General features: G+C 43.6%; 1 long non-coding RNA gene across 1 annotated transcript in view; it reads left to right on the top strand.

The window, feature by feature from the left end:
- The window catches only part of LOC310812350, a 22,567-nt gene that overhangs the window by 9,876 nt on the left and 2,691 nt on the right, over positions 1-10,000 (top strand). Inside the window, exon 3 of the long non-coding RNA XR_014554506.1 lies at positions 7,967-8,016. This is a non-coding gene — a long non-coding RNA (uncharacterized lncRNA). The remainder of the gene's footprint in view (positions 1-7,966; positions 8,017-10,000) is intronic.

Here is a 10,000-nt window from a genome sequence, read left to right as displayed (position 1 = left end):
CTCTACAACAAGGAATATGTCAGGACTTCAGCCCTGGCTGCTGCAGTTTCAACACTGAGCCACTGGAGGAGATGTGCCTGGTGGAGAGGCGGGTGGAGAGGGGGGTGGAGAGGGGGTGGGCGGGGGGCGCGAGGGGCCGACGAGAGGGGTGGTGACGAGGGGTTGAAAGGTGAGAGGTCAGTCCCCCCCTTTGGTTTCTCCTGCGCTCGGGAGGCAGTCACGACCCGGTCAGCAGAGGTTCAGGTGTCAGAGAGAGACAGTTGAGTGACGAGACCGAGACCTCTCCTCTCCTTTACCCCACTTGGACCTTTCATCCCTCCCTCCCTCCCTCCCTCCCTCCCTCCTTCCCTCACACCCAAACCCTTCGTTCCCTTCTCCCTCTCTCACCCACCCACCCACCTATCGTCCTCTCCCTCACTTACCATTCCCCCCCAGCCATCCCCCTCTCCATCCTCCTTCCACCCCCCCGCTCATCCTCACCCCCCCAAACTAAACATTACCCCAGCATTTCACTCAGCATGCTGGCTGACTGGGGCAGCTCTCAGGGGCTGAATGTCTCCAATCTGCCTTCACACACACTCACACAGAACACTGGAATACACACACTCACACAACTCTCCTCAATGCTCTCATACACGCTGGAATACACACACTCACACAACTCCTCTGTGGCTCAGTTGGTAGAGCATGGGTTTGATTCCCGCTGGGACCATATATACTGAAATGTATGCACTCACTGCAATGTAAGTCGTTTTGGATAAAAGCGTCAGCAAAATGGCATATATATATAACGCTGCTCAATGCTCTCACACACGCTGGAATACACACACTCACACAGAGCTCATTCCCCTCATAACTCTCACACATTCACACACAACTTGCAGTTTGTTCCTCTGAGTGTACACCCACAAACTAAAGGCTATTTGCTGCCATTGCGGGTTGTGTGTGTATGACTGCGCTATATGGAGCATTATGACATAATCATAAGTCACGATGCTCCATATGATAGGTTGACAGCTGTTGGTCAGGTCATGAAGCTACAGTGTCACTAGGTTACCGCTGGTTGATGGTGTAATCATATGGTGTGAATGCGGTTGACTATGTCATCATCTTACAATATTGATAGGCTGACCAGGTTGATCAGGTCATAAAGGGGAGGCGTCAATAGGTTAACCATGACTGACAACAAGTCATAATTACTTACCATAGTTGATTATGTCACATTTCAACCAATTCTGACCACGCAGTCATTCTGACTATAAATGATACTGCTTATTATAAATAGCAAAATACAATACAGAAACGTTATTTCCCCCGTCTTTTATGCAGTGGTAGGCCACAAACAAATGTCACCACTATCCAAACCATCTGTTGCCATGACAGCACCGAGAAAACAATCATTAACAAACAAATACAACAATACTGTATAGTACAATTGGCTTTGAGCTGGATTTGAGTACTTGTGGTGAACCAGGAATCTGAATCTGAATCTGCAATCATATACAGTATATCGTCATGATTTGTGTCATAGGTTAGCTATAATCCTTGTTTCATGGACTAATCTCTTGACATGCTGTCATGTTTCTGTTGGTACATGCCAGATTTAAGTCAATAGAAACCATGGTTTACATGCAGCATTGCAAGAAAGTGCTACACTGTTATTTACACATCACTGTTCACTATCAATCTCACACTCTCAATCATGTTGACTGCATGGCTGGCTTTCCAGATAGAGTCACACACACACACACACGCACGCACGCACGCACGCACGCACGCACGCACGCACGCACGCACGCACGCACGCACGCACGCACGCACGCACACACACACACACACACACACACACACACACACACACACACACACACACACACACACACACACACAGAGGCAGGTGTACCCTCAAGTGCATTTCATTTAACATGTCCTGTAGAATCAAAGCCTGTCAGACAGAGAGAGAGAGAGGGAGAGAGAGAGAGAGAGAGAGAGAGAGAGTGTGTTCCCAGCCTCTTTCTGGCAGCTGCATCTAAAATTAAACTTCTGTTGAATTCCTTACCACTAAAATTACAAGTGTTTGTTCTTTTGATGTGTTCACTGTGCCCTGAAGCAGTTCTAAGACACACACACACAAACACAGACACACACAGACACACACAGACACACACAGACACACACAAGCGTGAGAGAGGCGTATGAGTGCTCAAGGACATTCTGTTACTGTGTCATTCATTTTATAATAACCCACCAAAGTCTGCACCTGCACATTATACAACTATTCAAAAGATTGCGTGCACAAAAACATCTTCTTCAGCAAAGCAATCAGGACATTAAGGGAGATGACACTGTTAAACTAAATAATGGGAGAATTCATTTATTTCTCTGCATAAACCAATCGTTTTTCCTGAGGCGCGTCAGTCCTTTAAAGGTTAAAGGGAAGATATTCTAATCAGGGCCTCTTTATACAACAGCAGCTCAATAAGGTCAACTGGTGTCACAACATTCAGAAAAGAGGAGGGGGGGGGTGGTCACTTTCCAGTCCCCCTCTCTATGCATAAAACACACACACTCATATGTCTCTTGGCGCACAGACACATTCACACATACACACTCTTGCTACACATGCACACACAAACACACATTTGGCCCACACACACGTACACGCACGGTGTCTGACGGGGTGATCCGTGGACTGATCGGGTGTATTGATTATTGGCCTGGGGAGGCTCGTGGAGCGGCAGTAGTAATTAGGGCTTTTTGGTGTGGATTAGCTGAGAGAAAAGGTCACCCACTCAACATCACTGGCAGGATAGAGAGAATGGGAGGGGAATGAGGGGGCGATGGAAGGAGTGGGCTGTTGGTCCCAAACTGGAATGACACACACACACACACACACACACAACACGTTCATACACAAATGCATACTTGCACAAACTCACACAAACCCACCCATACTATAAAGTACAATCACACTTTTAGTTTTTAAATCTGAATGTCTCATATATCATTTGTGTCTCGCTGCATGAGTTCTTCAGATGCCCCCCCCCCCCCTCTCTCTCTCTCTCTCTGTCTCGTTCTGCAGGATGAGTTCACACCCTCTATTGCCAGAGTGTTTCTGAGAGGGTTATGACCCACCAAGGTTGTGACCTAGACAAATATCTCTGAGGGTGCTGCAGCAGGAAGTGGAATGTTCCATTGTTTTTTTAAACTTTTTTTTTCATACCGCCTTTTCCCTGTTCACTAGTATGCACAGGAAAAAGTTAACTTGACTAACTATAACCTTACCCGCCATTTTTGGTTAGGAACTTGGGTAAGTGCAGAATGTGTGCTTTATAGTGGGTTCTATTTTTATATCTTATTTGTCATAAAATCGATTTTTGAAATTGATTTTATGATGACATGGATTGCAATTGAACCATCCATTGTATAAAGGTTGTTCAGCTATTGTAATCCCGTGTTCTTTTTGGTGAGTGTGCATGGTTGACATTATTCCAACCTGAATATCAACTCAGGAGTCATAATATATTTATTATTATTTATATTCCCTCTCTTGTCTCATTCATTGTCGAAATGAATGATCATTGATGAATCACAACTAAAAGCGTCGTTCATTACTTGACTGTGAGGCAGCAGTGTTTTCCACAATCAGGTCAGGCCACTATGAGCGAGGTGGTGAGCTCAGTTTTTGTGCAAGCTGCAGCACTCCTAGTGGTGAGACTATGGAAGTGTCATAGAATTTGTCCTTGCAAATTACCAGAACAGAAAGAGACCTGGGGGGATTATGAATATCTTCAGAGTGTGTGTGTGTGTGTGTGTGTGTGTGTGTGTGTGTGTGTGGGTGGTGTGTGTGTGTGGTGTGTGTGTGTGTGTGTGTGTTTGTGTGTGTGTGTGTGTGTGTGTGTGTGTGTGTGTGTGTGAGAGAGAGAGTTGGCACTCGCTGTGGGCTTAATTGTGGTTATGTACATGTGGGATAGCGTGTTTGACTTCTCCATGTTGTGTGTATTGTACCATCTGTAAATATCACTGAGATGCCGATGAACACAGACACACAAGAAGTGTATTGGTCTAATGCCTGTGGACACAACTGAAAGGAGAGAGAGCAGGAAACCAAACAAGTAAGGGCCAAACAAACAGAGAATCCGATCCAAACCCCTGTCCAGCCAACCCTTAGACACTGATCCGAGATCAGTTTAGCTTTTATCCCTTAATGTTTATCATTAGGATTCTAAAAAGGTAAGCTGATCCCAGATGTCTAATAGCAACTCATGCCAAGAGGCCTAAACGCTCTGCTAGAAAATCCTCCTCCCCCCCCAGAGAGAATCACACAAATAAACAATCCTCTGTGTTTGGACCGTGAATGCAAGTGGCTGAGAAAAGATACATGAAAATATTACTGCTGTTATTGTGAAATATTTATAGCAGGGTTGAGAAAGTCACCTGACTTCACCTGGAGAGTTGAAAATGGGTTGAAAAGGATGTATTATCCTTGGCCGCCTTTAATCGTAATTGACACTTAAGCCAATTTCTTTCAGCCTCTCTTGTAAAATGTATTTTACCACTATGGGATGAACCTACTGAAATGAAAATGAAATAAAAATAAAAATTGAGAATGTAACCATTACGCAAAATGGTCTCCTACTTAAATTGTTTACCTATACACAATATTAACGCATTCCCAATTGCGTGTCCTGGTTTACCCATATAGCAATACTGGCAGATGAATACGGAAGGCTGAATGCTGTAGAAGGAGACTGGTGGGGTGTTAGGGTTAGGGTTATAGGCATTAACAGCTTGTCTTGCAACCTGCATGTTGCTGGTTCGAATAGCTCTACGGACAACAATATTTGCTAATTATTGATGTTAATGCTAATATTTGCTAATGTCTTCCCTTGACAACTTCCCCTTACCTTAACCACTCGAAGTTAATGCCTAATACTGCCTAACCACCATGCAATTCAAAGTTAATAAAGATTAACTTCTTACGTAAATCACGCAAATTTACTTACCCTCATGTTTGCGTATCTTCAGCTTTTGACGCATCGTCCAAAAATCGCTTATATGCGTGAAGCAGGAAACACAATTGGGAATGCATACTATCGTGTATAGGTACACTATTTAATTAGGAGACTGTGTTATTTAAACATATTTTCTGTTTCAAATCATAACCGGAACACAACCCTTTTTGATATCAGAATTTGATATTTTTTATATTTTAGTTGTTATTCCAGTAATCATGTTTTTATAGTCAGAGTAGCAGGTTGGTGTGATTTTGTTGAGGTTTTGTTGTCATTGCGTTGATCGTACACAGCTATGGTTGCTTCAAGTAAATAGTTCTGTTAAGAATTTGTTGCCATAGTTTTCCATGCTTATATAAGGATAACCTATCCTACACCGCCAGGAGAGACACAGGATAGACACAATCAGTGGAGTCCATCCGGACTCTGCATGGATCCTGCCCTATAGAGTTCACCAGAGGGTCAAAAGTGTCACCATATACATCACAGCTGTAGCAGAACGGCACACATGGTTGCCATGGCGATCTGCCATTTTTTTTGCTGCGCTTAGCCAAACAGTGGTGGGTGGGTGTTGAGACACAAGAGGAAAAGACAAAAAACATTTTGTGTGTGCGTGTGTGTGTGTGTGTGTGTTTATTTGTCAGAATGTGTGTTTCTCTCTCCCTGCGAGAGCTATATGTGTGTCTTCCCTGTTTGGTCTCCGTATCTGTGGTTTCAGCTGTACTCAGCCTTGCACCAGAAAAGGGAAGGCGACGTGAACATATGTGATTAGACTGGCAGAATAACAGTGTTCGAGGATCTGTTCTATTTAAGCATGATCAATCTATGCTCGTTTGTCTTTGCTGCTGCATTTCAGATCATAACTCTCGTGACTAAATATCCATGGTTGAAATCCTTCATCACACCAGAAACAAAGACGCCCTGCCTATCCTACATCTTCCATGGAAAAAGCCTGTTTCCCTGGTAACCAAACTGGCTCTCTTTGTCATGGAATGGAAGAGGAGGGAGGGGTTAGGGGCACGACATCTCACGTTGACCTCCACCTGACCTCTAGATGAGCACTCTGTTTGGTTTCCTGTCCTACGAGACCAGCTGTTCTGATCTGGTCCAAATCCGGCACAAAGACGACTTATAAAATACACATTTTAGAATGTTACTGTACTCGGTCCTGAGGTAGAACATTGACTATTTGCAAATAACAATCTTGAGAACCCTTTGAAAGGACAGGAAAAGATGCACACAGCCAGGGCACAAACATAGGTTTTTGTGGTAAATGTGACACCAGGGAACACAAAATATGTCTTGGGGTAGATATTTATTTAGATTCAAGACTAGGGTTCATTTCCACAAACGCTCACTTGGAGCAGACAGCTTCACCTCTACTCCCCCAAGTGGTGTTTAGAGAAACATGTCAGAGGAAGTTGAGAGGGGGTAGGAAGGGAATGGAGGAAGAGTAATCTCGTTCCCAGACACTCCCAATGGACTGCGTCAAACCTGGCCTTTGTTTATCCAATACAAAGATTGGGGAAAACTTTCGGACAAATAGCCACTGGCTTTAACTTGCATCAATCATCTCACATCACTTCCCCTCAGTGCTTGCACACCACACGTTTCTGATTCCAAGCCACGCCTCGCAGTCGTATGATTCACTAAAATCAAATAATAATATAAAAACCATCAGTGAACTCAGTAAGTTCACTCCTACGAAGGCCTGTGCGCAATTGCCTGGGGACGAGGTTAGGGGGAGAGTTAAAGGGCAGGTAAATGGATAGAGTTTAAGGAAGAGGAGAGAGAGAGAGAGAGAGAGAGAGAGAGAGAGAGAGAGAAAGATGTGTGTTCAACTCTATTGCTATATTGAGATTCCCAACAGAGAGGCTAATGGTAGCCATAATGCTAATCTAATGCTCCGTTGATGGGTTTGGTGACATATGGAACACAGATTGGAGCAGGCTGCAGCCCCAATGCGAGATAACTATTGCCTCCCTCAGGTCAAATCTTGCAATGCAGTATTAATAGTTCTTAATGGCCGCTACTACAATAATGGCCATATAAACCAGACTTAGGACCTTAGAGATGGTCCTGTGTTTTATTGGCAGGGGGGATAGGAAGGAGGAGATCATCAAGGCAGAGATCCTCCAGTGTCTTTGTAAAACGTAGCGTTTTTAGTAGCCCTCTTATTTCTTGAAGAAATTAGATGTCCATCTAAGATCATAAATAATCCTATTTTTGTCTGTAAAGTGAATAATACAAAGTTAACAAAACACCCACCACTCATCAACAAGACCGATTGTCACTTGTGTGTCATCCTCATTCATTCCGTTCTCCCTCCTTCACTGCATCCAGCCTCCTATATTATACCACAGCTCCCTAACCAGCAACATAAAGGGGGAATCAACTGCCATTTTATTTCAATTTGCTCCTATCAGGGATATGTCTTCATCCCCGCAGCTTGGTTACTCTGTCCAGATCACAGTCTTGCCGTCATTTCTCTTTGATTCTTATTGATGATATCACAGTGGTATTGTCTTTATGGACTCTGTTGTGTCTGGTGCTGTTGTGGTTCACTGTAGTTTATTCTGAACAGATCCTGTCATGTGCAGCGATACAATCTGATTTAGTCAAGAGGACGATGGAGAATAAAAAGTAGTCTTTAAAAGGATAGGAGTGTGTGTGTGTGTGTGTGTGTGTGTGTGTGTGTGTGTGTGTGTGTGTGTGTGCGTGTGTGTGTGTGTGTATGTTTATCAATTTAATACATTCATTTTATTTACTGCTTTGAACAGCATCTGTTAGATGCCTTTGAATTACTCTTATCTACAGTATAGCCATTTTATCTCTGTTTTTGTCTTTCTGTCTATCCTCATCTTCCTTTTGCTCTGCAGCATTCTTTCACTTTCTGTCTATCTGCTTTCATTTCTCTTTCATTTCATTTCTATTTATCTCCCTCTCTTCAGATATCAGGAGAGGGTAACACTGCCTCCTTTGGCTGGATGGGGTAAATGTGGTAAGTGTGTCAGACAGACATATGTAAATACATTATTTAAGACTCTGGAGGAGGAGAGACCACCTTGTCTGTGTGTGTGTGTGTGTGTGTGTGTGTGTGTGTGGGTGTGTGTGTGTGTGTGTGCGTTTCTGTGTGCACATGACTAATCTGTCTGTGTTTATCCCTCATATTTGTGTGATGAGGCCTTTTCTTGTGTGTAGGTTTATGTATTATATTTAAGTGTGCGTGTGTGCGTGCGTGTGCGTGTGTGTCCATGTTCCATGGGGTTGTGAAGGATGGGGAGGTCATATCCCGGTCACTCGTTCAGACTCCTGCATGATGGATGAAGGAGAGAGGAGTCTAAAAGGGTAGAGTTTCTGGAGAAACTTTGTAGCATTTTCTTTTCTTTGTTGCAAGTGAAGGCAATTGGGACTGTTTGAAATAAATAGAATAGATTACAAAAAGGGCATTTGAATGTAATTGAAATTAAGACTAGGAAGACAAGCAACCAAATTAAATGTAAAAACAACATGTATGGATAAGACACGGAGTGCAACGTTAATGTTGATGTTTTAAGAGGCCCTCATACTAGAGAAAATAAGCTCATATATTATATGAGCATCCAAGAGCAGAGTTGCTTCCTCTCCCTGTTCCCTTTCGCTTAGACTGAGATAATGTAAGCTGGAAGCTGTTTTGTTTTGTTTGGACTCCAAACCAAAAGGTCAAAGACATCTGACTCAACCAGGAAGTATCATTATATAGTAGACAGGAAGTACACGTTTTAGAAAGAACATAACTCAGACGCTACCGAGAGCCAAGGGATTCACAGCTTTGATTGTCTGTGTGTCTTGAATGTGTGTAATGAGTGTTTGTGTGTGTGTGTGTGTGTGTGTGTGTGTGTGTGTGTGTGTGTGTGTGTGTGTGTGTGTGTGTGCGTGTGTGTGTGTGTGTGTGTGGGAGGGGGCTGGGCTATTTACCACAATTTATTTAGCCGCTATCATGCTAGTGGGTATCAGTAGTCAGACTGCTCCTGTTTCAACATATCTTGTGAACATTTTTCAATATCGGTGTAAGATTTGTTCATCAAAAACCTCTTAGTGTGACAAGTGGAAAGGAGAAAAGATGCTGCTAGATTTATTTCAGTACAATCTATCTCAGGTATGTGGATAAAGCTGTGTACTGTATATCCACTGGACAGGGGAATTATATGTCTGCATGTAACATGCATGTGTTTGTATTGATGTAAGAGTAGGTGTGTGTTATAACAAATACCTCCTAGTGAATAATGTGTGTATATTGTATACGGTGTGTGTGTGTGTGTGTGTGTGTGTGTGTGTGTGTGTGTGTGTGTGTGTGTGTGTGTGTGTGTGATAGTGTGTCTGTATGTCTTTCTGTGTGTATCAGTGTGTATTAGAAAGTGTGGTCGGGCAAAGGTGCATTGTGGGATCGATGTCCACACCTCGTCCTAAATTATTCATCCTGTCAAGCAGCCTGTCGGCCATTGCCGTGGAAACAGCTGACCAAGAGCTTTGCCCTTTTCCCCATGGATACACCTCTCTCTCCCCTCCTCACCCCTCACTTCCTCTCCCCCTTTCCCCCTATCTCTTTTTCAGTCTTTTCCTCTCTCACTCTCTCTTTCTCTCTCGCTCTTTCTGTGTCTGTCTCCCTCTCTCTCTCTCCCACTCACATTTCTCAGTCTTCCTCATTAGTCTTTCATCTCGAAATCCCCCTTTCTCATACTCTGACTCCATTTCTCACTTAAAACACACCACAATCTCTCCTTCTCATCTTTTTTTCCCCTCCCAGACTGTACTGTGTTGCTGACTGTGATTATGTGTAGGGGATGTCGGATGTTTATGTTTGTGTCTTTGAAGTTTGCCCCAATGGCCTCTTTCTACAGCCACAATCCCTGTGCAGAGGTTATTGTGTGTGTGTGTGTGTGTGTGTGTGTGTGTGTGTGTGTGTGTGTGTGTGTGTGTGTGTGTGTGTGTGTGTGTGCATGTGT

This window comes from Argentina silus, assembly GCF_951799395.1.
Source record: "Argentina silus genome assembly, chromosome: 11".
Classification (NCBI taxonomy): Eukaryota; Metazoa; Chordata; class Actinopteri; order Argentiniformes; family Argentinidae; genus Argentina; species Argentina silus.
Note: the sequence above shows the minus strand (reverse complement) of the source record. Positions and strands in the feature narration are given on the sequence as shown.